We start from the raw sequence: 26,606 nt of genomic DNA, 5'->3' as shown, positions 1-26,606 counted from the left end.
AGCTGTTTACCTTATGTTATATGATTTTCAAACAGTTAAGAATATTTGCGCCATTCCTAATATTTCATTGTTGTAAACTGTACAATTTCAACCTTACTGCCAGAGCAACGTTAAAGTAGTGAATATCATTAATCTTTGGAAATATAACCCTGCTTTCACAGGTGTCATATTATGCATGATAGATGTAGATGGTGTATACTGGTGATTTTCAAACAGGGTATCCTGGCATCCCCTGTGAAAGTGGTTAGGAGAAAAATAACAGACCTATATAATCAGATTCTTTGAGATTAGGCACTAGATATCTATATTTTTAAAAAGTGACTAAAGTACAGCTGTTAATAAAGTAAAAATTATTGAGTGAGTCTGGATCGAATGTAACATATAGCATGAGACATTACTTAGTATTGCAGTTTGTAAATCTAGCTTGAAGTGAAATTTTAGAATCTGGAAACTTCATTGTTTTTTGTTATTGTTAGTGGTATTATTGTGCTTTCAAAAAGCTACCATGGTGATACCTTTTTCAAGATTAAAAGATTTTTTTTTGTAAAGACAGTCTTCTAGTCAAAATTCAGATAAAATTGTGAAACAAGATGAAAAACAACTTATTAATAATATTTCCCTTCAAAAAGATAATAGATGATAGAAACATGAAAATGTAATTTCCTGCATTAGATTATTTCAAAAATTGGAAAGGAATAGGATTTGTATGAAAAATCTATCTTGCAAGAAGCAGGACAGCTGAATCTTCAAATCAGATTGAATTAATAATAGAGTTTAAAAAAAATTCCCTGAGCTGACAGTTTTACTTACAACATTAATTTCTTGGTAAGTTAATATTTAAAAACACAATCTTCAAACAGTAAAAGATAGTTCTGTATTTGAAGAACCATATCAGTTGAATTGGTAATGTATAGTAACCATTTTATAGTATGGTGGAATTGTAGTTCATTGTACTCTTCAAATTGTCACTAGTTATGAGGCATGGCGTGCACAATTTCGTACAACCCTGTGGAGTGATACGTATAGATGTATATAGAACGGATGCAGTTTTGTAAGACCCATAATTTCATAGCAAATCATACTGAAATTAAATCCTCTAAGTTTTGGGGACATTCCAACAAAGGTATGAAAATTCAAACTGGCTTGCCCCTCATGTTTATAATTATGTTTATTTTCTGGGAGTTATTAATTTCTCTGTTTCTCTTATCCTATTTATCTGTGACCTTCACTACAGTCTTAAAGCTATTCCTTAATGAAAGCATCACCATCTGCCCAGTCACTTGAAAGAACCATTTCATTTATTTGTAGGTCAGGAAAACCCGTAAAATCATTCACGTATCTTTTTCAATGAATTAGCTAACAGTTGATGTTTTAAGATATATTGTATCTTTTGCTTGAGGCATTCTTCTTACCTGTAGCAGTAGATAGAAGAAAGAGTGATTCTTCTTCACTCTCTTCCTCCTTCTTTTTGTCAGCTAATAAGTTAAAGGAAAAGTGACCTTTTAATTTGCAAAAAGGGAGAACTCACATTTGTCCAGTATTTCCTATAGTGCTTGACTCTACAGATGCTTTATACTGTAATACTTATAACATCTCTATAGCATGTATTATTATATTCAATTTATAGAGGAAGACTCGGTGATTTACCCTAGTTGAACTCAAAGGTACAAGGGTTGTAAGATGGATAGAATTTGAAGTCAAGTCTAAATTCAAAGTCATTTGTTTCTACCACTACACTATTATGTTTATTTTTCCTAATCTAATAAAAAAAATCTCAATCACCTTTTAGTTGGGAAGAGAAGATGCAGTATTTACTACTGTGAATAAGACATTCAAAAATAGACACTTAAAGTAAGACACTTAAAATATATTTTAAAGTGTATTTTACAATTTTATTGTGCCAACTTCTCCCACAAATTGATCAGAGGATAATGATCTCATTGTAGAAAATCCAAGAGAGGTAGCTTCATGTTCCAGCGTCCTGTGGTGGAGACTGGCTGCCCTGGGGTCCTTGGCCATTAGCCAGGACATGCTGGCTATGGGGCAGAAACAGAGGATTGTATGTTTAGGAGGAACCTGGAGTGGGGGTTAGGTTAACTTAATGAGGATCCACAGGTCCAGAAACTATGTGATAGTGTCTTATTACTTTTCTTGTTACTGGAACAAAATACCCTACACCCACAAGTTAAAGGAGGAAAGGTTTATTCTGGCTCACAGTGATAGAGGTTTCAGTCCATAGTCAGCTGGAACCAAGGCAGGTTGGCCTGGCAGAGGGGCATCACAGAGAGGAAACAGTGCATAGCAGAGCAGGCAGGAGGCAGCAGTAGCAAGTGGAGTGAGCCTACCTTCTCTCTATCCCTTTAAATTTCATCCAGACTACAAGCTTTTTGTGTGGTGCCACCTACACTTGGGGGCAGGGCCTTCTGTCTTCAGAAGGCATTCACTCACCCCCAGAACTATGCTAATTCCATTCGGTGGACTTAATGTAGTACCACACACCCTTCATCCCATTATCACACACTCTAGGTCCAGCCAGCTCTGAAAAGCCCCTCCTATGAGCCCCACAGGAGTGGGATGTCTAGATATAAGCCATAACCTCCTGACTTCAAGGAAATTATCCTGAGCCCCATTGTTGGATTATTTTAAGCTAAATTTTGGTATTTTTTCCATATTTTAAAAGTTGAAATAGATGGTGACAAAGAACAGATGGCACTATACCTTCCCACATGCACTGTGCACTAGATGAGAATTATTTCCAAAGATATGAGTGGTGGTTAATGAGGGCAGCTAAGAGGAGGAACCCTGACATTATACTTATGGGGATACCATGGTCATTCCCTGAATGGCTGGGAAAAGGTTTCAATTGGCCTTATGTAAATATTCAGCTGAATGCCTACCATATTGTGTACTAGATTTTGGTTGCTAAGCATTGTATGATTTGGATGTTGATTATATTGGAACTTGGAATGAAAGGATATTTAATATCAGTTTTATAAAGGTATTAAGAAAGGAGCCGGACTGTCAGGGTCTCCAGCGAGAGAAAATGATATTGAATGGTAATCTATGGGAACATGTTTCATCTTCTGTGGTGCGTGATCCAGAGCTCATAAAGGTGGTAGGTGTTATAGGGGCTCATTATCCTGTGACCCATATGCAAAGCTGGCTGAGAAGAAACTTTGGTCTTCTGAAGAGTTCGGTACTTTTAGTAGTGACATGAGTGCAGGCCTTTGGGGACACATTTAGTCGGAGTTATGTGAATGGTAATATGACTTCCACAATTGCTTGCAATTTGGTGACTAGTCACTATGAAGAGTTGCTGTGTGAGCAGTGTGGATTGATGCCTGTCCAGGAGCCATGGAGTGGGCACTAGGTAGTAGAATCTCCTATCTGGATATCAGCTCATACAACTCAGTTTACACAACCAGGTTGCTCTTACCGGAAGACAATTTGCCATTGAGAGAAAGGAGAAAGCTTCATAGCTCTGATTGAGCCTAGGTAACCTCACTGTCATTGTTGAAACTATGAGTCAAAACATTCTATGTATATTTGGCCATTTCATTTCTTTTACAGTATGTCAAAACAATTAGCTATTGTTTCTTAAGGGATCTTCTGCCAAACTACCAGAGCAACAAGTGTGGTATACCAAACTTGGAAAGCCATCTCAGAGAGTTCTTTTCAATCAACTGGATTCCTTAAGGCTCCTTCACAGCAGCAGCACCTTCACACTGAAACTACAAGAAGACAAGCTGTTCACACTCACTCCCATACCAACCGCCTGCCAAATCCTAGCCTTTTCCATGTACCTATAAGAATAATTTCAGTCATTACCCATTTTTTTAGTAACGCTCTGAATTTTGCTGATCAGACTGGTGTAGTTGAGTACTGTATGAATTTTGAAGACCCTAGAGAGCATCACTTCACACTGTGCCAAATTCTCCATTACTTGGGCTGCTGATTTTTCCAACATGATCAGCATTTTAGGATTACCAGTGGACCAGTCTGACTATAAACTGTGATGTTTACACAGAGACCACTGAGAAAAGGAGGTGTATTTATTGCAGGAAGAGTACATAAAAGTCCTGTTTTGATTAGAGCTGCCTGACCTGAGGAGTTTTCTTCTGGAGTTTTGCAAATGGATTGTACAGATTTACAGGTGATCCAGGTGGATCATATACTCTTCAGGATATGTTGAAACAACAGCAAAAAATGGTATACACTAAGGGTAACAATTGAGAATAATTTCTTCTCTGGCAAGTTGAATGGCAAGTTTCTGTGGAAAAACATCCATGTGAATTACTCAAAGAATGCCTGGGCTGTGATTTGAACTCATTCTTTTGAATTTGCAGTTTGACAACTTTCATGTGGAAGCCACGTGCTAAAACAGTGTCATAGAACACACTTGATTTTCTTTATTTCTTTTTGGATTTGATTCTGAGCCAATTCTTGTTTTGATGGGTGATAGATGAGCCTTTGGAGGGTAAAAACAAGGAAAAATCAATGGGGAGAAACATACAGTTTTGCTTGATCCTGCAGATTTTATTAAAAATAATTCCAGAAGGAATGGGTGAATCTTTAACATTACCTGGAATGTCTCCAAAGTCTTCATTGGTCCTATTCTCAGGAATGGTTGTGGTGGTTCAGACCTTGAAGCTTTCTTGCTAATTCTGAGGTAAATCTCTTCCTCTTATTTGTAAGTGATTATGTAGCTGGCCATGACTTGATCTCACTGAGAAGAATTTTAGTGCTCACCATGTGTCCAAGAGAGCGCATAGCCTCATCATGGGATGCTGCTGCTTTAAAAAAGAGGTGAAGAACATGAAGTGCTGCTTTTTGAAAACCATTCCAACATGCTATACTTATATTTTAACAACTGTTTTTTCTTTAGATGATGATTTTGAAAGATGGATAGAAAAGTGGCTCATTAATACATTATCTGTAAAGCTATTTCTGCAACAGTATAATTTAGACTAGATATCTTCAGAGTGTTCTCCCCATCAACAACAGAATATACATTCTTCTCCACAGCACATGGGACTTTCTCCAAAGTAAACCACTTACTAGATACAGCATGCTTAAGTAAATACAAAATAATTGAAATTATACTATGAATATTTTCAGATCATAGTGCAATGAAACTAGAAATCAGTGACAAAAACCCCTCAGCAATATTGCAAATACATAGAAATAAAACAGTGCCTTCTTAAATAATCAGTGGGTCACAGAAGGAATCAAGGAAGAAATTAGAGAGTTCCTAGAATCAAACAATAATGCCAGTAAAACATATTGGAAACTATGGGACACAATGAAAACAGTCTCAGAGGGATGTCTATAGCTGTGAATGCCTACATCAGAAAATCAGAATGAGTCCAAATAACCTAACAGTGTGCCTGAGGGACCTATAAAACTAGAACACTTCATATCCAAACCTAGTACTAGGAAGGAAATTATAAAGATCAGAGCAAAAATTATTACAGAGAGAAAATACAGAGAATCAATGAATTAAAGAACTGGTTCTTTGAAAAAATAAACAAAATAGATAAATGCCTAGCCAGTCTTACCAAAAGGATGGGGGAGAGGGTGAGAAGACCCAAATCAATGCATTTAGAAATGGTGAACTTTTCTGAAATCTACAAGATCATTAGTGACTACTTTGAGAACTGGTACTCTAATAAATTGGAGACTTCAAAAGAAATGGATAGATTCCTAGATAGATATGAATTACCAAAATGGAGCCAAGAAGATATAAAAATCCTGAACAATCTAGTAACAGGCAATGAAATTAAAGAAGTAATAAAAAAAACCCTACCAACTAAGAAAAGCCTAGGTTCCAGTGGATTCTCTGCCAAATTCTACAAGAACTTTAGGGAAGATGGTTTTGAAACACCAATACTCCTCAAACTCTTTAATGAAATTTAAAGGGAAAGAGTACTCCCAAAGTCATTTCTGGAAGCTAGCATTACCCTGATTCCAAAACCAGAAAAAGACCTAACCAAAAAAGAAGTCCAGGCCAATCTCTTCAGTGAACATAGTCACAAAAATCGTCAACAAGATACTGGCAAACTGAATGCAACAGATCATCAATGAGATCATACATCATGACCAAGTAGGATTTATCCCAAGGATGCAGGGATGGCTCAACATACACAAATCAATAAATACATCACATAAACAGAAGCAAGGACAAAAATCACATGACCATCTCAATTGATGCAGAAAAAGGCTTTTGCAAAATGCAACATCCATTCATGAGAAAAACTCTAAAGAAAACAGGTATAAAAGGATCTTATCTCAATCTGATAAACGCCATGTATGACAAACCAACGGGCATCATAATATTAAAAGAGAAAAAGCTGAAAACTTTCCGTCTGAAATCAGGAACAAGATAGGATGTCTTCTATCATCACTCCTGTTCAATATATCTTTTGAAACAGAGCAATCAGACAAGAGGAAGAAATAAAAAGGATAGCTATAGGAAAGGAAGACATCAAATTTCATTATTTGCAGATGACATGATCTTCTACACAGAAGACCCAAAAATTCCACCAAAAGATTCTTAAAATTGATAACCAGATTTCGTAGTGTAGCAGGATACAAAGTCAACACACAAAAATCAATAGCACTCCTATACACTAGTAATAAACTTACTGAGAAAGAAATGAAGAAAACAATACTTTCCAGAATGTCATCAAAAAAATTAGATACTTAGGAATCATCCTAAGGAAGTAAAGGAGCTCAACAAGGAATACTGTAGAACTCTGAAAAAGGAGATCAAAGAAGACATCAGAAAATGGAAAGATAGCCCCTGTTCCTGGACAGACAAAACCAATATAGTCAAAATGGCCTTACTTCCAAAACAGATATATAGAATTAATGCAATCCCCAATCAAAATACTAATAACATTCCTTATAGAAGTAGAAAAAACAATCCTAAAATTCATATGGAAACAGAATAGACCTAGAATAGCAAAAGCAATCTTGGCTAATGATAGCACAGCAGGAGGTATCAAACCCTGGACTTCAAGTTATACAGCAAAGCTACAGTGATAAAAACAGCAATGGTATTGCCCCCCCAATAAAATAAAAACTAAACCGAAAAACAAAATGAAACAAAACAAAACAACCCCCCCTCCAAAAAAAAACCCAACATGTGGAACAATGGAGGAGAATCTAAGATGCAAAAAGAACTCCTAGCACATTTAGCTAAAACCAAAAACTTACCCTGGAGGAGAGATAGCCTCTTTAACAAATGGTGCTGGGAAAACTGGCTAGGCACATGTAGCAGATAGAACCTAGACACTTAATCTCTCACCATGTACTAAACTAAACTAAACTAAACTAAAATGGATTAAAGATCTAAATGTTAAAATGGAAACAAGCTGCTGGAAAATAAAATACGCAAAACTAGACATAAGCATAAGTAAGGACTTTTTGAACAGAACCCCAGTTGCACGAGGGATGACACCAGGAATCAATATATAGAATAATATTAAATTAAAAAGCTGCACAGCAAACGAAACAACCAACAGGGTGAACACAACTTACAGAATGGGAAAATTTTTTTGCCAGTTGTTCCTTAGACAGAGGACTAATATCTAAAATATACACAGAGCTGAATAAAAGTAGACCCCCCAAATAAAAGACCCAATCAAAAAAACGTGCAAGTCAGATGAATAGACACTTTACAGAAGAAGAAATACAAATAGCCATTAAGTACATGAAAAATTGTACATCTCTGGCCGTTAGAGAAATGCAAATTAAAACAACACTGATATTTCATCTTACCTCAGAAAGAATGGCTGTCATGAAGAAATCAAATAATAACAAATGCTGGTGAGGCTGGGGCACGGGAAAAAACCCCCTCCATATTGTTGATGGGAATGTAAACTAGTACAACCACTATGGAAATCAGTATGGAGATTCTTTTAAAAACTTACTTTAGAAATTCCATTCAACCCAGCTATTTTCCTTCGTAGGCATCTGCCTGAATGAGTTAAAGCCATCATTTACAGTATGTGTGTGTGTGTGTGTGTGTGTGTGTGTGTATATATGTATGTATATCAATGTTTACAGCAGCACAATTCACAATAGCTAAATCTCAAAGCAGCCTAATATGTCCATCAATAAATGAATGGATGAAAAAAATGTAGTATTTATACACGATGGATTACTGTTGTCATAAAGGACAAATGAATCATTTGTAAAAAAATGGATGTTCCTTGAAACAATAATGTTTTAAGTGAAATAAATCAGATACACAAACCTAAATATCATGTTTCTCTTATTTGAGAAGCCCAAAATATAAAGAACAAAATAAAAGATAGGTAATAAGAAATAAAGAGATAGACTTTTGCAAATGGGGCAGGGGTCAAGAGATTGAGGGAGGGGAGAGGGAGAGGGGAAAAGGTTTAAAAAAAAGAATTAAGATGTGTTATGTACACGTACCAACTCCCCACAAGGAATGTAATCATTATGTAGAACAAATGTGTACTACTAATAAAGTATTAAAAACTGAAAGACAAGAAGAAAAACATAAATACATAAAAGACCAGCAAAAAAGAAAGAAAATCAAGGAAAAGATACGACAAATAAACAATACATTTCTATCTTTCTTGACAAGTGTCCCAGTGTTTTGATTTTTGAGTAAGAAAATTGCAAAATTAGAATCCAACATTTCTAAATTACAGTAAACTAGACCAAGTAGGATTTATCTTAAGAATTAAACTATGATTCATTACTGAGTGATCTATAAATGTAATTTTTAGACTGTTTATTGACAAATATGCCAAGCAGAATCCACTGTTCTGCATAATATGTGCTAAAGGGAAAAAAAGACTACTTACTGAAGCCAACAGAAAATATCATTGTGTGTTAAAATACTATAAATCATTTCAACTGAGATTGGGAGACAAATAATGATGCCTACTTTGCCTGACAGAGAGTAAGAAAATCAGAGAATACAGTATTTGGATGTCAAGGAACAGAATCCTGAGAAGAAACTATGTATATGAGTAAAATAACCTAGGGACATTGTGCACATTTAGAATACTAAAAGAAATTTTGATCTGGGGGAGGAGTTAAAATGCTAGTGAAGCACCATTATTTTATTTATTTAATTAATTTATTTATTTTTGGTGCCGGGGATCGAACTTGGGACCTTGTGCTTGCGAGGCAGGCACCGGAACCACTGAACTAAATCCTCGGCCCTGCACCATTATTTTCTTTTTATTTTTTTGGTACCGGGGATTGAACTTGAGTCCTTGTGCTTGCACAGCAGGCCGCAAAACCACTGAGCTAAATCCTCGGCCCCCTGCACCATTATTTTAATGAACAGGTGGAAAAAGATTTTTTGGCAGCATCCAGAAAATTAATTTTCTATCACAAAATTACTGAAATGGCTAGTAGATTTTCCTTATATCCATCTTGTTTTGACCATTGTGCATACAACCTGTGTGTTCTTTCTGTTGTATCACCTATACTGTTAAGACTATCTTAGGAACTGACGTTTCAAGTGGAGTACTAACAGAATTTTTAAGGTGTGTCCTTAACATATTATAGATTTATACTTTCATGGAAAAACAGAAGAATTTGTAGAAAAATTACCCAACAAACGTGCATTGTCTATCTGAATTATTTTGTGTATAATTTATTATACATATGTAATATCTGAATTTTAGCTTATCCATATATCTCAATTTCAGCTTTCTGAAATATCTGAATTATAGCTTGTTTGCAATATCCGAATTTCATAATTGTATGGATCCTCAGGAGTAAATTGTTCTGATGGCACAGTTTTGTTTGCTGAAATTTGGGTTTGAAAGGATTGTAACTCTAATTTCTTGATCTTATATTAAAGTTGATCTTAAATACTTTGTAGTAGGGAGTTTAAAAAATTTGTACTCCAGAAAATATGTTTTACTTTGGCCTTATTGCTCTGGTAGTTTTCTGTTCATATGGAATGATATTTCTGTTCATTTTCGTGTTGTTAATAATTATTCTTTGCTTTAACTTGTCTGGCCTTGAACTGATTATAAAGTGATAATGACTTGAGAGCCACAGAAGTATATTTTCTTTTTGGCAAGAAATACAAGTTTAGATTGCTATTAGAGAGGTTAATACCATGAGTCTGGACAGGGATTTAGCTCAGTGGTGCGGTGCCTACTTCGCTAGTGCAAGGTCCTGAGTTCAATCCCCAGTACAAAAAACCAAAAAACAAAATAAACAAAAAAATGTGAGTCTTTATAATGTAAGAATGGGACTAGACTACATGTAAGCCAGTTATATTAACTTAATATTGATCTTTAAAGGATTTGATTTATACCCCAGAATAAGCTGACATAGTGACATTTACCTTTCCTTAGAAGATTCCCCATATGGCCATACCTGTAAGATGAGCTGGTACAACTGGTAGATGACAAAGTATCTGAACTATCTGCTTATGCAGATTGCTTGTGCCCTGTGTTCTTACTCATGCTTGATCTTGGGTACTACTTCCTTCTGATGTTCCTGTAGATGACAGAGCCAACTTGTGATAGAAAACTCAGAACTCACGGCCACTTCATCACCCATGGCCAGACATTCTATCTACCAGAACTCAGAAGCATGGAAATAATAGAGGTATATAAATTTCTATTGCAGATGACATTGCCTTTGATGTGTGTATGTAGTTTGCATTATGATTCTTTCACTGGGGCTTGCCATAAATTCCAGATGCAAGTTTTTCCAACAATGACATCATCAATAGCTAGAATGAATACTAACTCACATCATCCTAGCTGCAGGGCTGGTTTCAATGTAGTCTGGACTTTCAACAGAGCTTTTTTTTTTTTGGTAGCAGGGATTGAACTTGGGTCCTTGCACTTGTGAGGCAGGCAGCAGAACCACTGAGCTAAATCCCTGGCCCTCAGCAGAGCTTTTTGTCTCCCCTGGCATCCAGTCAAAGCTGAGAGCCTTTTCTGTCTTCTAGTGAATAGACTGGAAAAGTATTCCTAAGAGTGGAATATGCTGTCCTCAGAACCCAAAGAGAAGCTTGGTGCAAGGGCGTGTTCCTGTAGTCCCAGCACTTGGGAGGCTGAAGGGGAGAATCATGTGAGTCCAGGAGTCTGAGGGTAGCCGGGGCAGCATAGCAAAACATTGTAAAAAAAATGTTAGGTAGATCACAAGAGGGGCTTTTGCATGATTTGCTTCTCTCTTTGAAACAAAAGTTGAAAGATACAGTGATAGGTTTTTAAATTCAGACATGGCTCAGAGTGTTCTTGACCATGGCACTGCTAAATGTTTTGCCAACATGGAATGCCTCTGAATCTTTGTAGGCTTTGTACCCTTTGAAGCATACATGTGTTAAGAAAAATCTCTGTTGCATTAGTTATTCTTTCTTATCTGGTACATTTACTGTGATGTCATTAATGTATCGAAACAGGTAGTATTTTTGTAAGATATCTAATTGAATGAAATGTATTCTCTATTATGTTATTATTCAGGGGCAAAATTGTGAAGTATATTATTTTTTACTTCATGTGCTTGCAAACTTTTTTGATCTTTTTTTTTTCTGAGAGCATTAGCAAACAACACATTTGCCAATTCAATAGCTATGTTAATCTGTTCTAACAAAACATGTATCTATTGATGCCTGCACTTTGAGCTACTTCTTGGTCATAGGATATTGTTGTATTTCAGGCTTTGTTTAGTTTGCAGGGCCAGACTGATGATTTAACTGGAAAACTGATAGATCCATTATCCTGAATTCTTTAGGATGGTAATTTCTGTTACCCAGTCTCTCTGAAATATAATACTGTTTTAAACTTTATTGTATTGTCCCAAGTGTAACAGTTTCAGAGATTTCCATCATGATAAACATTGGCCATGCCATATGTAGTAAGAACTGTGTGTGATCGCTGGGTGGGTTGGTAACACATTGGACTCATTTTGAGCTGGACTTTGTCCAGGATGCCATTTATTTTCTCATCTCCATATATCCTTACTTTATAGAGAGACAATGGTGACACTTAATATCTTCAGATATCAAAGCTTATTCACACTCTTTGTTCAGTAGTACTTGAAATGTTCACAGGGGCCTTTTCCCTAGGCTGTAGTTTCCCAATAAAATTATTATGCATGACTTTGAGGAGGAACTTGGAGAAATAATGCTACATACACTTGCCAAGTACTGTAGGGTCCTTTTTCTTTGCCCAGGGATTTTATATTTATAAGCTGAAGATTTAAGAAATAGTTCAAGTCAAAAATGGAAAAACACATTGGGATTATTTATTGTAGCATCTACTATCAGTATCCTGAGTATTTATTCTTGGTTTCTTCTGATAATATAAGTTAGGCCATACCCTTGTTGGCTGCCCATTGCTTCCAAGAATACTGTGGTTTGTTAAAACATCTCTATAATTCTGTCAGTTACCTTGACTAATACTTTGGTCTTATAATAGTTCCCTCTCCTTGGGTTGGATTCTGATGGATAAGTGTCAGCAGTTGGCCTTTATTATCCTATCATCTCCATCCCTGAGTTAGTTTTGTTACAGTTTCTCCTACCATAAACTTTAGCCTGTAGAGGAGAGCTGTTAAATTCATAAGGAAGCTAGCTAGTTTATTTTCCACCATCACATGCTTCATGGCTCTGGTAAATGGCATACCCTTGGCTTTCTCAGTGGGATCAGTGACTTGGTGGGTTTTCTGGCATTACGTATACTGTATATCCACTCCAGAATGCCCACATCACTAGATTTTTAAAGCCCTGACTTTACTGTTTGCTATGAAAGTTCTGGCATTTTGACCTCACTTAGCCTAGGCCTTGTTTTTCTGTATTATTAGGAGTTATCGTAACAGCAAGTTTACAACATCTCTTGTCATCCTTGTTAAAGGGGTAAATCCTATACCTTAGGAAGTTCTTTCAAATCAGTAAACCCTAATTCAACAATAACAGTGGCTTAATCAAGCTCCCCTCTGGATCTGATACTTCCTTTATTCCCCCAGCTCCCACAGTTACATGCTGTCTAGGTCTTTTGCTCCCTCGAGATATAGTCTCTTTCTTTTCTTTTTTTTATTTTAAAATTTTATTGGTACATTTTATTTTTTAATTAAGTTTATTGGTACATTTTAGGTATGAAATACAGTCACATTCATCATTGGGATCTTGTACCGTTATGAGTATCTTGGTTCTTATTTTTTTCCCCTTCCCCTGCCCTCCCTTCACCCCCTCCACCCTTCCCTATTTGCAAAGACTTTGTTTCCATTTGTTTTTTCCTTTTCTCATATTTTTTCTTTTCCCTTCTTTCCTTTCCCCTACCCCTCCCAATTCCCCTACTCCTTTAGACCTTTTCTTCCTATTACACAATATCAATTATACATTTTAAAAAATTACAATATCAAAATTTAGAGGACATTACCACGGATTTTAAAGAATTTAAAAGGATATAGAAAGCATATTACAAAAATCCTTTTTGAAATAAATTTGACAACTTCTAAGAAGCACCTTGGAAGACAAATTAATGAAACTGACTGTGGAAGAAATATAAAATTTGAATAGCACCTATTAAAGAAAGTATATTCCTAGCTTGAAAACCTACCTATATGACAACAACAGGCTCATATACATTTTAACTGATGAATTATATCAAAGATTTAAAGGAGAAAAAAGTAGGAACACTTCTCCCCTCATTTTAGGAAATCCACATTGTGCTAATACTAAAACTGAATAAAGATAATAGAAAAAAGTATGAACATAGATAAAAATTTGTTTAACAAAACATACTATTAGAAGTCAGATCTGGCAGTATGTAGAAAGTGATTTTATTATAGGGATGGCAGTGTTGGTTCAGGATTGGAAGATCCACCCCCAAAAGTCATCATTTTAACAGAGGAAAGGAAAAAGCCATATGATCCTGTCAGTACTTGCAGAAAAAGTGTTGGACTAAATTCTACAGCTGTTCGTGGTAAAAGCTATCAGGAGACTAGCAGTAGACTGGAACCTTTTCAACAGATAAGCCATGTACTCCATACTTCAGCAAAAACGCCTTATATGAATGGAGAAGATACAATGCTTTCTTCCTAAGGTGAGGAACAAGGGCAGATATGCCTACTCTTCATCTGTCCATTAAACTTTGAAACCTAGGCCCAAACCAAAATAGTCTGGCAATAAAAAGAAACAATTAGCAGAGGATTGGCAATGTAGAAGTAAAATCTTTATATGTAGATGAAATGATCATCTACAGAGAAAATACTAAGCAATCTCTAGGAGCCCCTAGAACTTGTTTTTGAATTTAGCAAGATTAGAAAACACAAGGTATATATAAAAATTTAGGTGTATGTATACTTGGTATAAATGAAGAATTGGATATTGCAATTTAAAAGTCATGTAGGAGTACAAAGGACCTAGAAAAGTAAAAAGAAAAAAAAAGAAACAAAAAACAGTGTTGGAAGACATTTATTACCTATTTTTTTTGGGGGGGTACTGGGGATCGAACTTGGGTCCTTGTGCTTGTGAGGGAGGTGGCAGTGGAACCACAGAGCTAAGTCCCCTGCCCTTATTACCTAATTTTAAGACTTCCTCTAAAGCTACAGTAATCAAGACAGTGTTGGCGTAAGGAAAGACATATATATCATTGGAATAAAACAGAAAATCTGGAAATAGAACCACACATGTATGATCCACTGAGTTTTGAAAGATTATTTAACATTAACATTTTATAGAACATAAACTCAACTCAAGAGCAGAGGAAAAGATAGTGATTTCAGCAAATGGTATGAGAACACCTGTTATCTGTATGTAAAAAATTAACCTCAACCCTTTATTTCCATACAGAAAGATAACTTGAAAGGATCTAAGAACCTAATTATGAAAGACTTAAAACTATAAAACTTTAAGAAGTAGTTATAAGGGAAAATGTTCATGAATTTAGGCTAGGCAAGAATTTCCTAGGATACAAAAAACATAATATATAAAAGAAAATAATTGATAAATAAGATTCCATCAAAATTTAGAACTTTAAATGACATTGTTAAGAAAATGAAAAGTAGTCCTTAAACAGACCGTATTTATAATACACATAACCTTTGGCCAGAATATATAGAACTCTTACAGCTCATTAATAGACAACTCAAAAAGTAGACACAAGAAGATGAGAAATAGCCAGTACAGTACAAGGAAAGGTGTGCATCATTAGAATCAGAAAAATACTAATCAGTACAATAACAAGATTGTATTATACACTCATTAGGGAGATGAAGTTAAAACTTTTAAAAGAACAGATGTCAGTTTAGGTGTGAACCAGTTAGAACTCTCTAATACTGCTAATGTGAATGTAATACTGCTAATGTGAATGTAAAATGATAAAACCATTTTGGAAAACAACATAGAAATTACTTGTGTTACTGTTAAGAACCAATAGTTCTGTTCTTTTTTACTTAAGAGGAATGAAAACATGTGTTCACAATAAATTTGTACATACAAGTTGACATCCCTTATCTGACATTCTTGGTACCAGAAGTGTTTCAGATTTTGGTTTGAAATCCACTTGATCTGCAAAGAGGATAGCTACTACAGCTTTTTTTTTGGTTCCTGTCACATGGAATATTGTTTTCCACCCTTTAACTTTCAGTCTATGAGTTTCTTTTTGAATTGTGTCTTTCTTGTATGCAGCATATTGTTGGATCTTGCTTCTTGACCCATTCTGCCAGCCTATTTCTTTTGATTGGTGAATTGAGACCATTAATATTGATGGCTATAACTGATATGTATTGATTTATCATTGCCATGACGTTTTCTTTTGTTGGATTCTCCCCCTTTGCATTTAATTTCTTGTCGCGCCCAATGGATTCATTCTGCTGGCCTTCCTGGGGTTGTGATCTTCATTGTCTTTTCCTAGGATATTGCCTAAAATTGTTTGGAGTGCTTGTTTGTATTCATGAAGTTCCTAAGGTGCTCTTTGTCATGAAAGTATCTTATTTCACCATCAATTTTGAAAGATAGTTTTGCAGGATATATCAATCTGGGTTGGAGGCTGTTTTCTTTTAGGGCTTGAAATATATCACTCCAAGCTCTTCTTGCCTTGAGGGTTTGGGTTGAGAAGTCTGCTGTGACTCTGAGGGGCTTTCCTTTGTATGTGATTTATTTCTTTTCTCTAACTGCTTGTAGAATTTTGTTCTTCTGTTGGGTTTCTGGAATCCTAACTATTATATGCCTATGTGTAGATTTTTTTTGATCAGGGCTATTTGGAGGCTTATATGCCTCCCTTATCTGCATGTCAAGTTCTTTTCCCCTGCTTGGGAAATTTTCTGCCATCACTTCTGTGAAAAGTTTTTTTATGTCATCTACACTCTCTCCTGTTTCTTCACTGACTCCAGTCAGTCTTATGTTATTCTTCTCTGCATCATCTAGCAGCTGTTGGATTGATTTGTCGTGGTCCCTTAGAATTTTAAAGAAATTTTTCTTTTCCTGGTCACTAATTGCAATCTTATCTTCTATATCTGAAATTCTGTCCTTATATTGGCTCATTCTGCTATGTAAGCTTTCAGTGGAGTTTTTAATCTTCTGGAAATCTGTTTGTATCTGTTTTATGAATTCCACTTTTTTCCTATGTTGGGATTCCATCATGTTCCTCAGCCCCTCTACTTTTTTATCTGTGTCCTGTCTAGATTTATTAATCATGTCTTGCACTATAGGTGCAATCTCTCTTGTTATCTGAGAAATTATTTCTGATTTCATTTTTCCAGATCCTCTTTTATTGCCAGTTCAGGGAGTCTAGGTGGTTGAGTATCAGATTGTCCCATCTCATTTCCCTTTGGGGTTGCTGTAGGTGATCTGGAAGTCTGGTTTTGAGGCTTCTTTACCTGTCTTCTCATTTCGATGGGTGGGGTGTGTTGCTGCTTATGCCTGCAAGGCTCTCCTCCTCTGCACTGGGAACGGTGCTATGGCAGCCTGGGAGCCTCCTCCTGGGTGCTGGGATTGGCTCACCTCCTCTGTGCTGGGAGCAGTGCTGTGGCGGCCCAGGAGCCTCCTCCTGGGTGCTGGGATTGGCTCACCTCCTCTGCACTGGGAGCAGTGCTATGCTGGCCAAGGAGCCTTCTCCTGGGCCTTTCTTTTCTTAGCAGTCTTAACATGTACCTGGTAAACTCATGCTGATACTTAACCCAAGCTCTAGGGTCAGACAGGGAGATGTGAGCAGATTCAGAGCTGGGGAATTGGTTTTGGTTGAGAGAAGCCTTCACGTAGTATTCTAGCAAAGTCTAAGGCCTATCTTTTATGAGGTTATGGCATACCACTTCTGTGGCTACAGATGATTCAGGTAAATATGGGATTTAGAATTTGAGATTTTTATAGGCATCAGTTCAGATGTTCCTATTCCTTGTGTCAGTGTCCTATGCTTTTCCTTCAGGGCCTTGATATTGAAATAGTAGGGCTTACTTAATTGGCAGACTTGGTAATCTGTTTATATGATTCCAAAGAGACCTTCTGTCTTGCTCACCTTTTCATTATCTTTTTCTAGAGCCCAGTGGGACTAAGCAGTAGATTTACAATTTTAGTGCCCTTATGTTTACTATTTTCCCCCATACTTTTTTTTTTTTTTGGTACCAGGGATTGGACTCAGGACCTTGCACTTGCTAGGTAGGTGCGATGCCACTGAGCTAAATCCCTGGCCCAACCCCCATACTTTTCAAACATCTGATACTTCAGATATGCTAGAGTATTCCTCTTCATTGGCATACATTTCTCATTTGAAACTGGTTTAATTTTAGCAATTGAATGATGGGTATCTTGTCATGGGCTATCTGTTCTACCTACCATCAGTGATGGATATTTCTTTGCTAGCCTGGTGATGAGTAATCCAGATCCTGAATTCCATCTTCTTACATTTCCTTCTCATACCATCCCTGGTACCTTTATAGTTTGAGTTCTCTGGGAAGCAGACATTGAGACAGCGTTTATTATTCATTATATCCATTGACAGTACTCTTAAAATCAATGCCTTTGAAAGAAGTAAGGGAGGAAGCAAAATTGAACACAGGGAAAAGTTGAGTTGTGGTTATGGATTGATAACATTAATCAACACAACGATCTCTGGGGGTAAAAGTGTTGATCAGAATTGTCCCATATTGGACTGAAATGGCCAGGCCTTTATACCCCCATATTGATTAGTGGTGGTGTGTGGCTCATTCTTGGAAGGGTGTAACTAATTGACCTGTGCCTTTCCTGTTGAGACAGCTCCTGAAATAGCTTGCAGGTAATGACTGTTCACTGACAGAAACTCCTGACAACATAGGTAACCAATCCTTCCTTGAAGGATGGTATGAACAACATATATCTGTGTCAAACACACATATCCAAACTTCAGACGTTTGGATAATTTATTTACCATATAATTTGTTTCCCTCTTATGATACATATTTAGAATTGGGTGAAAGGACAGATTTGCTCATTGACATCAGTTAGGTAGCCAGGCTGACAAAACATAGGCTGCCACAGTGTCTTTTCTTGATAAATGGCTTCATCCAGAAATATGGGTGCCTCGTTCTTTTGCATTTCATTGGGACATTGAGCATTCAGGAAGTAAGAGGCTTTAATGATGTGCCTGTGCCTGAAGGAAGAGCATTGGAATATTTATTGAACAGCACAGTATCTGCCCTAAATACTACATGTGATTCTTTCTAGACTTCTAGTGTAATTGAAGGTAATGTCCTAGAGATAATAATGAAGCCTTCATTTCTTATTAGTACAAATATTAAAAGGCAAAGAACTTCTAAAAGTAGATTGTGTCTTATTTTTTGTGTACATTAGTTGCTGTCATGTATAAATACATATTTATTACTGTATTATTTTTTTCTGCAGGGACTCATGCACTTTTTAAAACCATTTTTACTATTTTTATTTTTATGAAGTTCATGTTTGTATAAGAAAATGCTTTCTTGATAGTGTGGTGAGCCAGTGGAGTATAGTAGTTAAGATCAACTGGTTTTGAAGAATTTGCCAGTTTTTGGCTTTTAGAAAGTTACTTCACTTCTCACAGTTTTGTTTCCTTTATCTATAACAAGGTAACAAGAACATTTACTCTTCAGAGTTGTTTTGAAAATTAAATATTACATAGAACTGATACACAATTAACACATTATTTTCATTAGGTTAAAGGATGTAACCATGGAAAAATTACCCATCTAAAAGACTATGTAAGATTTTATAAATTCTTCAGTTAAGAACATTATGATAGTAATTTAAGAATTTTTTTTATCTGTTAGAAGTAGCCAGGTGGTTTTACTTTTTGGGCTACCACAGCACTCTATATATCTCTTTTTTTGGTTGTTGTTAGCAATGAATAAATATCCTTTTAATAGTTTTATATATATATATATATACACACACAAACATACAATGTTAGCTTTAGTTAGTAGCTCTCTTCTTTTTTCTCTTTTTCATTGGCTTTTTACTTCGTGCTTTTTCTTGTTTTGCACTGGTGGTCTGCATTCTTATTTTTTTGGGTTCTTGTCTGGTTCTAAAATGATCATTTCTTCTTCTTCACTATCTGAGAGTACTATTGGGTCATCTTGGCTTCCAATATCAGAAACTTCTGCTCCAGTGTCCATTTTTATATTGTCAAGAATGACAGCTTCATCACTGCCACCTTCGTCTTCATCTTTCTCAGAGTCCTCAAGATCACCCCAGGAGTTTTTGCTCCCTCTCCAATCTGGGCAGTTCCAGAGGCCCAGAGCACAGGTTTAGAAACAACTTCTGAAGGAGGTTCAGCTTCAGCAATGATTTCTCCTGCTTTCTCCTCAACATCAGAAGTATCAGTGGGGGTTTTTTCCATTTTAAATGTTGTGATCCTTTGATTTGCTGTAGATTCTGCAAAGCCAAACTTTCCACCTTCTTTCCTCACTTTCTGGTCGTTCTCCAAAGCTTTCTGAATTAGCTCTGTAATTTCTGCTACTTTCACACCAGCTATTTTACTACATCTCAAAAACCTGATCTTTTAGTAGCATTATTCCACCACTGGACTGGATGGTACAAATCTCTCGATGCTTATTCATGACAATCACCAGCAAACCATCCATTACATGTTCTTCTCGTTCATTGGGATCCACCAATAAGTATGTTCCTTGTTGAAAGACGGCAAAACTGACACAAATGGGCATGTGGTGGATGCTCAATGCTACAGGATCATGCTCTTCAGGTGTATACAGTGTGACTTCTTCTTGGACAGAGACATAAGGTCTTCGGAAGTGACATAAGGCAACATTGCAGCAATGCTGGCAGCATCAATAATATTTCCATCATGATTTAATAAGTGTATGTCCACACGTATTTGCCAAACCTTTTCACCAGCAACAACACAGACAGATTCAGTGTCTATACACTTTGAATTTCTTAGACATCTTTCCAAGAGTCGATTCAATTTCACCAAGAGATCTGACTGCCTGCCAGGTTCAAAAGCTGGAGCAGCCATCTGAGAGTTCAAGGTTAAAGAAAAGAAAACCTTCTGTTGCCCTATTGAGTTTTGGAGCAACAATTTCACAGGAAACCTGTCCAAGAACTCTTGTTTTCCCAAGTTCCACAATGCAGCACCCATAATCAGTTCCAATGAGATCTTGATGTTCCTATAATCATAGGTTTGTCTGCCATCCAGCTGCTTCTTTTCTTCGATGGCATGGAGCAGGAGGCGGCGCTCACAGTTCAAGAGCGGTGTTTCCTTCATTGTGTCGGGTCACAGCTGTACGGGCACAGGAGTCAGTGGGCAAGGGAGCCCTGAACCTCTTCACACTGGCCCACCTTGCTGTGCTATATATTTCTTAATACATATCACATTCTATTGCACTTCCTTAGGGCTAGAACTCAGTCTTATTCAGCTTCCTTCCTATCTATAATATAATTGTTTCTTTGACTCTTAATTTCATCAAAGTTGAATTACTTAAGCAGTGATCATTCTTTTTCCTGCATCTTATCTAAATCCATTAATCTAAATTTTATATATTTTCTCCCATTCTTAGTTAAGAGCAATTGATGAATTTCAGTTTTCTTTAGACCAAACCACTTATGGTAATTCATCTTTTATCCTGGTCCTATTTTTTAGTATATAATATTATGGAAAAAAATATGACTTGTAGAAGATTTAGAAGGTAACTAACTCCCAATATTTGGCATGGTTAGCATAAATGTGCAAGCAAACATGACCCTAATAGGAAGAAACTCACTAAAATGAAGAAGAATTGTTCGAGTTTTGAGCTTTGCTCATTTATTTTAGCTGTGTCATTTGGTGAGTAGACCAATGATCTGTTCTGCTAAATCCCACTGTTTCACAGTCTTGGACAAGCATTTCATTAACGGGTTTATTTCAAGTAGTTTCTCTTTTTTTAACTGAGGTGAAATTTATATAACACAAAAACCCCTTTAAAGCAGATACTTCACCAGCAGGTGGTATATTCACATTGTTACGTACTCACTGTTTCTAGTTCAGAAACATTTTATCACACAAAAAGGAACCTTATATACATAAACTAGCTCTTCCCTCTGGCTCTTCATTCCTTTGTTTAGACCCTGCCAACTATAATTCTGCTTCTTGTCTCTATAGATTTATGAATTTTGAATATTTCTGGAATCATAAAATGTGTGATCTTCTATGTTTGGCTTTTTTCCCTTAGTATGTTTTCGTGGTTCATCTAGGGTATATCTTGTATCAGTACTTCATTCCTTTTTGTAGCTGAAAATATAATTATATAAATGTGCCAGAATTTGTCCATTTGTCTGTTTATGGCCGTTATTTGACTATTGTGAAATATGCATATGTTTGTGTTGAGTTGTTTGAGTATGCACCCAGAAGTGTAATTTCTAGGCCATTTGGTAATTCTGTTTAATTTTGTAAGGAACCACCAAACTTTTCCACAGTGGCTATGCCATTTTACATTCCCACTAGCAATGTAATTTTACCACCATATCTTGTTTAGAGTTCTTTTCCTCAGATTATTCACATCTTATTCTCTTTGCTATAAGGTTAAAAACTTCAACTTTTTCCGTCTATCATACTGATTGGGAATGGTAGATGAAGTAGAAATTAAAATTAAGGAGACACTTTCAGTTAAAAATAACAAGTTGAACATTAATGTTTACTTTCACTCCTAAATTCCATTTGAACCTTGAGTAAAGATACATGTATGAAGGCAAAAAGAGAAAAACTAAAAAAGTTGAAGCTGTAAAGGAAAAGATAAACGAGTGGTAAAGAAAACCTAAGGTAGCTGGACTCATACTCCAGGTCATTCAGAAAGAAGAACTTTTGTATTGTGGAAGCCTACAGACTCTCAGAAACTAGAATTGAGTATTTATAAAGATGGGGTGCATGTGGGCCTAAAAACAGAAATTTTGATTAAAAATCCGTACAATTTTAAATCTGCAGATCCCTTCCTTATCTTGTGCAGCTGAGTATCTGCCCTGCTTCTCCTCTGCTGGTAAATAAAAGTTTACTCTTTGTAGATGCTGACGGAATATTTTATACTTAATATTATAGCGCATGACTGAGCATATAAGTACTATTTTTAAACAGTGAAATTAAATGAAAGTATTCAAATTTAAGAGCGAAACCTCTGGTTCTCTTCATTCACTTAGGTCCTAGATTACTGTTAGCCAGATTTACAGTGTTCATGCAGGAGACTGGAGAATTTACCTTCAGGAGTCAGATGAGCCTAAGAAAGCATGTACGAGTGCTGAAATGGTTCATCTGCCAAGAATCCCAACTTAACTTTCCTAAGCATTTTTTATAGTACTTTTATTTTTGTAGTGCTTCACTCTTAAATTTATCACTTAGATATTTGAAAAAAGCCACTAAATTTGACCAAAATATCATGTAGGGAAAAAGAAATGAGGGAAAAATAGAGATAATGCATGACTAGATTATAATATAAGGCTTCATAGATAGATGTTACATTCACAAGGCAAAAATGTGAGATTTTAATAAAAATAGATCATTCAGAAAAGAAAAAAAATGCTCTTAGAAATAATTAGGATGACAAATAAATGATTTAGAGATAAAGAATGTCCAAGAAAGTATTATTAGCAATAGAGAATTGGACAATAGTATTGAAAATAAGAAGTTTATATGATTATTTCAGAAGACTTGATGTCTTGGTAATAGGAGTTGTAAAATTAATAATGTAGAATTTTAGATTGAGAGTAATTACAAATGATAATTCAAAAAATATTTCCAAGATTGAAGTATATAAGTTGTTTTTTTTTTTTTCTTAAATTCTTTTATTGGAAAGGAAAGAAGGGAAAGGAAAAATTATGTTTGACGAATAAAAGTTACTAAGTCCCAGAAAAATGAATATAGATGACTCATAGCCAAATTCATCATGAAGAGTAGGCATAGAAAGAAGACCTTAGAAGCTTCTAGAAAGAAAAAAGAAATGGTACAGATAAGTCCCAGAACTCAATAGCATAGGGCCTTACAAAATCAATATGAAACGCTAAAAGACAATGATCTGAAATGCATTTCACGTTAGAATTCTAAGTTCAGGCAAACAATACTATGTTATTAAAGTGTTAAAGTCATTTTTAGAGTTGCAGTTCTCAAAAAAATATCTTTACTATATATTTTCTTTGGAAACTATAAGATTGTATCTTTACTAAAATATGAGATTAAATGTATGAAACTAGATTAAAATGGAATATAAAAGATAGAAGGGAGATGTGGAGAGAATTCTTAGGATAAGACAGCAGGTCTAGAAAGGAAGTTCATATTAGAAGAGAAAGATGGAGTTTCAGGATAGGTATCGTGAACACATAAATGAGCCTGCAGTATCAGTTCATATATTAAAATTGAGATGAGATATACACATCTGGTAAAGAATCATGGCTGAAAGGAAAAATAAATTATTTACATGGGAAATAAGTTGTTCAAGAATAAGACTATAATAGTATGCTACTGTATATGGCTTATCTGTAAATAATATATAATACTGATTTAGGCAGTAATATATATTATAATTTTACAGCATAAAAATATAAAGGGAGGATGAGAAAGGGAAATACTCTATGTTTGTATATGTCTTTATAAGAGCTAATTCATCTAAAGATGGACATAAAAGGTATTATCTGACATTAGCAGCTAAGCATGTTTTTAGAATAAGGAGGTAAATACAAAAAGAAACTTTGTTTATTTAGAATTAAAAGTACTTTTCTTTGTGATTCTGGAATAGGTATTGGGATGATACAGAATGAGGGGTCTTTTCAGAGACAAAGCCTTTTGAGATTGCTTTGACTTTTGACTTTGGACATGTATATCTTTAGTTAAAAACAAAAAAAGTAAGAACAAACCACAGTGGTATAAAAATTAAATGATGTACAAAGTAGTGGTTCAAGTCTAAATGTTAAAAAAATTTCTGGGAAAATTGGTATTTGGCAATATACTTGGAAATATCTTGCATATACAGTGTGTGGGAAAAATGTAATTCCTATAATATATACAAAAATAAGGTCGAAAGAAAAAAAGTGAAAATGGAAAAAAGTGGAAACAAAGCTTTTCTACATAGGGACGGGAGGGGACTTGAGAGCAGGGGTCGAATGAGAAAAAAGGGGCAGGATACCATGTACAGCTGCAAATTCTCTGTGATGACTGTTATCATTATGCATGCTTAACATGTACCAATAAATGTTTTCCTATTTTAAAAAAAGAAAATCAAAACAAAAATAAGGTCCAGATGGATTGAAGACCAAAATACTAAAAGCAAACTACAAAAAAATTATTGCATATTATATAACCAGTAAATAATTTATATATAGAATATTTATCTTAGAGTCTTTTAAATTATTAAAAGACAAAAAGCAAATAGGAAATGAGCAAAAAACTTGAACATTGATTTCACCAGAGTTACAAAAACACTATAAATGTGAAAAGCTAGTTGATCTCACCAGTAACTGGGAAAGATGCAAAATAAATTTGTTCATCAGTGCAGAGAATCCTAATACTGATTGTGCCCAAAGCAGGCTGTAGGAGTTAACCCCACAATTGGCTTGTTTTGAGAAGTGAGTCTGGCCGAACCCTACGTGCCAAGGTCAGAGTAACTCGCACCCAAATTCCGTTCCCACAACTAAATCTGATTAGAAGGACAGTGTTCTAATTGCGACCATAGGTTTGTCTATTCTGTTCCTAATTCGATAATGCTTTGTCTTGTCCTTTATGAGCCTTGTTTACATTAGTTTCCATAGAAACTGCACATAGCTTGCCTTTACCCCAGTTGATTGCCAGTAAAAGTCAGTGCCTGCGACTGGCCAGCACCTTTGTTGGTTGCACCTCCATTGGTTGTCCTGGCACCCTGTTTTCCCTCTCTTAGTTCTGTATCTTATTGTATTTATTTCTCAGGCCTGTGTGGCAGACTGGGCAGGTGGGTACTGGAACGTAACTGCAGGGGTCTCCAGTATATCAGATTAGTAAAAATTAAAATGGTCTGCTAGAGCTTAAATGTTGGGTTAACATGTTCCTTCTGAAACACAAATTTTCAACTAATTTGAAGAGCATATTGGCAAAATTTAATGAAATTGCAGTTTTTTTAAAACCTAGTAACTTTCCTCTTAGATATCAATTAGAGAAACTCAAAATGTGCACAAGATTTGTATTAGTGAATATATCAACATTATTCCTATTGTAATAGGAAAAATCTGCAAAAGAATAAATGACCGTTAATAGTTTAGCGAATCAATATTTGATATAGTCATAACATAGAGTACTCTAACTAGTTAAAATGAACATACAGTACCACATATATCATAAATCTAAATAAGTTGTTGAATTGACATTTCTCTGAAGATTGCATTTGCCTAATAAGCACACATTAAGGTACTTCCATCACTAATTATTACAGAAAAAGAAATGAAAACCATAGAGATACCACACACTCTTTGGGTGGCTGTTATCAAATCCAAAATAACAATTGTCAGCAAAATTCTGGAGAAATTGAACCCTTGTTTGCTGCTGGCGGGACTATGAAATGGTACATTCACTGTGGGAAACAGACTGGCAGTTCCTAAAACTATCAAACATAGACTTACCAGCAATGTTGTTTCTCAGTATATTCCCAAATGAATTGAAAGCAGGGGCACAAACTAATATTTGTATACATACACATGGGCACAGAAGTGTTATTCAGAATAGCGTAACATAGAAGTAACCAAGTGTCTATCAACAGATGAATGAAAAAGAAAATGTAATAGTTTGATGTAAAAAGGAATGCTATTATGATCCATGCTACAGATGAATGAGCCTTGTAGACATGCTCAGGGAAATACACCAGTCACAAAAGGACAAATGGTCTATGACCCCACTCATAAAAGATATTTAAGTGTAGTCAAATTCATAGAGACAGAATATAGAGCAGTGGTACCAGGAGCTGGGGGAAGAGAAGAATGGAGAGCTATTACTGAACAGACTCAGAGAAGAGAAAGTTCTGGATTTGGAAGATGGTAAAGTTGCACAATAATGTGAATGTACTTAATGTCATTGAATTGTACATAGTCCATAACCTGTGATCTTTCACCTTATAGCTTTTTGGCTTTATGCTAGCATAAAAATAACATACATTCTGTATGTAGAAATCATACTTTGAATTTTGATATTTTCCTGGGTTAGCAA

At 35.6% G+C, this 26,606-nt stretch overlaps 1 protein-coding gene and 2 pseudogenes across 12 annotated transcripts in view; 2 read left to right on the top strand and 1 right to left on the bottom strand.

Moving 5' to 3' along the window:
• The window catches only part of Atrnl1 (attractin like 1), an 833,568-nt gene that overhangs the window by 151,775 nt on the left and 655,187 nt on the right, over nucleotides 1–26,606 (top strand). The gene's annotated exons all lie outside the window — the stretch shown is intronic.
• On the top strand, nucleotides 1,027–9,607 carry LOC147825742 (galactocerebrosidase-like; annotated as a pseudogene).
• LOC106008847 (exosome complex component RRP45 pseudogene) lies at nucleotides 19,350–20,691 on the bottom strand (annotated as a pseudogene).

This window comes from Heterocephalus glaber, unplaced genomic scaffold, assembly GCF_053883595.1.
Source record: "Heterocephalus glaber isolate CG9 unplaced genomic scaffold, H.glaber_assembly_v1.0 deba00001497, whole genome shotgun sequence".
In the NCBI taxonomy this organism is placed as follows: domain Eukaryota; kingdom Metazoa; phylum Chordata; class Mammalia; order Rodentia; family Bathyergidae; genus Heterocephalus; species Heterocephalus glaber.
This window is presented reverse-complemented; position numbering and strand designations above follow the sequence as displayed.